General features: G+C 40.1%; 1 protein-coding gene across 1 annotated transcript in view; it reads left to right on the forward strand.

Moving 5' to 3' along the window:
- PPM1L (protein phosphatase, Mg2+/Mn2+ dependent, 1L) overlaps positions 1-5,087 on the forward strand; it is a 313,864-nt gene that overhangs the window by 296,974 nt on the left and 11,803 nt on the right. The gene's annotated exons all lie outside the window — the stretch shown is intronic.

Genomic DNA, 5,087 nt, shown 5'->3' on the forward strand with positions numbered 1-5,087 from the left:
ACATAATTTGCATTTGTGTGTCTTCCCTATTAGGCCAACACAAAAACATGCCCATTTTGCTGAAGTACATATTGAGTTCAGAAGCGGACACAGATAGTCCTCATAATGACCACTGTGATGTACCTTTATTGCTTCACAAGGTGCCATGGCTTTGGACGGTGTGGTGAGGATGGAAGCCCTACCCATATGTTGTTTGCACTGGACCAGAATCCTGGATGGAGGAAAGAACTTTGGACATACCTGGGCCAGAAGTTCTCTCCACCTACCAGGAGTGAGCATGTGAGCATGAGCTGTACATGTACAGGAGGGTCATTGTGTTTTCATCAGTGTGTAAAGTGTATTTTGCTACATCTGATAGCTCCTTGTATGGCAGTAGCTGGACGATAGTGTTGTCCATTGTGGTACTGAACTGGGCTCACCTGTCAGAGCAAGACTTTAGGAGCTTAGCATTATGTCAGGTCAGGACATTATGTGTGAATGCTTATTCACTCATCTATTAATTTGTTTATTTAGCAAATGTTGGGTGCTTTTGATATTTTAGACATCAGCATTATGGTGGGAAAATCCAAAACTTCTGATACGGTTAGGATCTGTATCCCTGCCCAAATCTCATGTCAAATTATAATCCCCATTGTTGGAGGTGGGGCCTGGTGGGAGGCGATTGGATCATGGGGGCGGTTTCTCATGAATGATTTATCACCGTCCTTCTTGGTGCTGTTCTTGTGAAATCTGGTTGTTTAAAAGTGTACTGCACCTCCCCCCACCCCCTTCCTCCTGCTCCAGCTATGTGAAGGGCCTCATGCCTCCTTTGCCTCCTGCCATGATTAGAAGCTTCTTGAAGCTTCCCCAGAAGCAGAAGCCACTATGCTTCTAGTACAGCCTTCAGAATCATAAGCCAATTAAACCTCTTTTCTTTGTAAATTACCCAGTCTCAGGTATTTCTTTATAGCACTGTGAGAATGGACTAATGTATCTTGTGAAGTTTATATTCTAAAGGGGAAGACTGACACTAAATAAATAAATAGTCTAAATAAATAAGCAAGATATCTACATAATTGTGTGTTGTAAGGGCAGTAAGCAAAATAATGAGGAAATACAATTCCTGTCAGAATAGGCCTCTCTGAAGATGTCACACTTGAGCTACAACATCTTCATATGGGTCAGTCAGCCAATGTCAAGGACAGGAGAACATGTCAGGCAGAGAGAACAGCAAGTACAAAAGCCCAAAGATGACAAAAAGGCTGGCATGTATGGGCAACAGGAGGGAGGCCTTGAGCAAGGAAGGGAGTGGTGTGACATGATATTAGACAAATTAGCTAGGGACCAGGTCATGCAGGACTTGCCACCATTGTTTCTCACCTGGACTACTGAAATAGCCCAGGGGCTAAAATGACAGTGGTTGGGACTGGAGTCAATGCAGTGAGAACAAGAGAACTGGAAGGGTTTAAAAGATATTTTAGAGGTAAGAGTAACAGAACTTAATGATGGACTGAATGTCAGGAAAGAGGAAAAGAGAAAAATTAAGGGTGATTCTTAGGTTCTGGCTTGAGCAATGGAGTGGATTATGGTGCCATTTTCTGAGGCTTAAAAGTCAAATAACTTGCCAAACCTCACTTAGCTAGGCCATTCAATTTTTTTTTTTTTTTTTTTTTTTTAGCTTTTTGGTTTTTTTTAAAACCTGTGAGATAAGGTTATTAGGTGAAATTTTCAAGATCTCTTTCAGATTTGCAGTTAATCTCATCTAGATTAAATCGTTAATATAGAAATATCCTAAGGTTCAGAATTAAGTAACATTGTCAGGCCCTGGTATTTTTGATAAATACAGTGCTATGATGGAATAAATATTTTATCTCAGAACTAATAGCCAGAATCTTGCAAGTGTTTTGTCTCAAGCATAAAAAAGAAAATGATTTTTTCATTTTCTCTTGGGCATAATATCTTTTCTGGAGTTTCCCAGTACCAAGCAATTTGTTCTGTCAAGCAAGATTAGATTGTAAGCTATCTGTTACAATCCTGAGCTAACACTGCAAAGCCCAAACAATAAGCTGTTTTTGGTGTCCTGGTTTGTTTCAGATCATTCTTAAGCCTCCCACCCCGGTGTTCAGCCTTGCTTTGCACATATTATTTCTCCAGAACCACACACATCTCACCCAGGATGGGGGCAGGTTTCCTCTGTAGAGAGAGGAATGGAGACATTTCAGTAATTCAGAATATACCTATAACTCAAAACCCGGCCATCTGGGGCTCACCCATTTTGGCCAGGTCTAAGATTCTGTTGCTAACATAGGCAGTATAGTGCTGAAAACTTCACCATGAGGTAGATCTTAATTTACCCATAGAAACAGTGGCATTTGTTTGTGACAAAGGTGGGTCATAAATCTTAAGTATGTTCAATAGCATGTGAGTACAGCTGGCCCTTCATGTCCATGGGTTCTGCATTTGTGGATTCAACCAACCACAAATCAAAAATATTTTTAAAGCAATAAAAAACAATATAACAATAATACAAATTAAAAAATAATATAACAACTATTTAAATAGCATTTACATTGTAGATTATAAGTTATCTAGAGATGATTTACAGTATACAAGAGGATGTGCATAGGTTATATGCAAATACTAAGCCATTTTATATAAGGGACTTGGCCACCCATGGATTTTGCTATCTGTAGGGAGTGCTAGAACCAATCCCCAGCAGATACCAAGGGACAACTGTGTAGCTGAACAGCCACACACTAAATCTCTCACCAAATTCAGATATTACAGGGAACAACAAAAAAAATTCAACTCAAAAAGTCTCAAACAAGAAAGGCATTTATTGTCTCATAGAACAGGGCAGTTCTAGGGTGGCTCAGCAGTTCCCTGATATTCTCTGGGACTCAGGCTCTTTACTGTTTACCTCTGTGCTCTACAATCCTGCACTTGTTGCCATGACCCTAAGGGATATCCCTTCATAGCTGCACAATGGCTGCCACACTTCTGGGAAACACATAGGCTAGCACTGGGCCAAATAAACAGTCATTGTCTGCTCTGTGGCTCTTTTAGTGGGGAGTGGGGGAAGCCTTTCTCAGAAGCACCCAGCAGACTTTTTTGAGTCCTTGTCCATGGAATGCCCAGTTTCTCCCATCTAGATATAAGGGTATTATCCTAAACTTCTCCCCTTGTCCTTTATTCTCCTCAATTTCTATGACTGATCCATTCTGGTTTTTAGAAACCTGTCACAGGAGCTGGGCACAGTGGCTCACGCCTGTAATCCCAGCACTTTAGAAGGCCAGCAGGAGGATCACTTGAGGCCAGGAGTTCAAAACTAGTCTAGGCAATATAGTGAGAACCCATCTCTAAAAATAAAAAATAAGAACCTATCACATATCCTCTGTCCCTATATTTACTACATTAATTCAGATCCTCATTAACTCCACCTGTTCTCACTGCTCCCAATTTATCTATCTTCTGCATTGCCCCTGGAATCATCTTTTAAAACATGAATCTCATTGTGTCACTATCCTGCTTAAAACCCTTCAGTGATTCTTAATCAAATATGGGACTAAATTTTATTTTATTTTTCTAGCTGCAAGAGTGACTCCTTCTCCCTTTTTTAAAAAGAAATCTTGCATGGCAGTTCACTTGTTAGCTGTTAACAGGTGGAAGTAGAGCTGTCCTAGTTGAAATGTGGCTGGGGAAGGGGCCTTTAACTTAGCCAGTTGGATTCCTCCCCTTCCCTCTCATGGAGGCCCTAAAGCCTTTCCTTGGATCCCCTGGAGTGCAAGCAAATGGAAATGCCTACTAGGCAGTTGGTGTACACCTCAGGAGTGTCAACCAGGCTAACTGCATAGACTTAGAAAGTGTGGAAGCCAAGGTCGGTGACACGCTCACCCAGAAAGTGCAGAGTGAGAAGAAAGTCCTATAGAGAGAGGACTCCAAGAGTGATGCTGAAGTAATGCCTACAAACCATGTAATATCCCATTGAAGCAATCTTTCTGTTTTACCTTTCAAGACTGTGCCTTATTGGCGAATTTATGCTATGATTGTGTAGGACAATTTAACTCAATCAGATGCTTGAGGACAAAGTGAGGATATGTTGAATACCAAATTTTCAGTTTCCAGTATCAAAAAAACACTATCAAAAACTGAGAACAACAATTTCTAATTGTCTGGATTATGCTTTTGCTTAATTTTCATTCTTATAGCTTTTTAAAAATTGTTTTGATAATCCATGAGATTAGTCTCTTTTTTTCCCAAGGCCTTTTGTATTAGAAATCCTGCAGTAACCAACATTTCACGTGTTTCCATATCTGATCAAGGCATTTTTAGTTTAAATAAGCGTAAGAATGGAATTTCAAGCAGAACTATAATAACTGATTACATTATGATAGTTATTTTAATTATTCTCTCAGCTCTTGATATCAACTTGTATTTATTCTTTATGTCTATTTAAGAATTCAGTGTTGCCTTTTTTCTTTTTTTTTTCTGTTGGTGGGAGTCTAAATTAGTTCAACCATTGTGGAAGACAGTGTGGCAATTCCTCAAGGATCTAGAACCAGAAATACCATTTGACCCAGCAATCCCATTACTGGGTATATACCCAAAGGATTATAAACCATTCTACTATAAAGACACATGCACACATATGTTTATTGCAGCACTATTCACAATAGCAAAGACTTGAAACCAATCCAAATATCCATTAATTATAGACTGGATAAAGAAAATTTGGCACATTTACACCACGGAATACTATGCAACCATAAAAAAGGATGAATTCATGTCCTTTGCAGGGACATGGATGAAGCAGGAAGCCATCATTCCTACACAGGAACAGAAAACCAAACACTGCATGTTCTCACTCATAAGTGGGAGTTGAACAATGAGGACATATGGGCACAGGGAGGGGAACATCACACACCAGGGTCTGTCAGGGGCTGTGGGGCAAGGGGAAGGAGAGCACTGGGACAAATACCTAATGCATGCGGGGCTTAAAACCTAGATGACAAGTTGATGGGTAGAGCAAACCACCATGGCACATGTATACCTATGTAACAAACCTGCACATTCTGCACACGTATCCCAGAACTTAGAGTAACATTTAA

This window comes from Colobus angolensis, unplaced genomic scaffold, assembly GCF_000951035.1.
Source record: "Colobus angolensis palliatus isolate OR3802 unplaced genomic scaffold, Cang.pa_1.0 Scaffold48, whole genome shotgun sequence".
In the NCBI taxonomy this organism is placed as follows: domain Eukaryota; kingdom Metazoa; phylum Chordata; class Mammalia; order Primates; family Cercopithecidae; genus Colobus; species Colobus angolensis.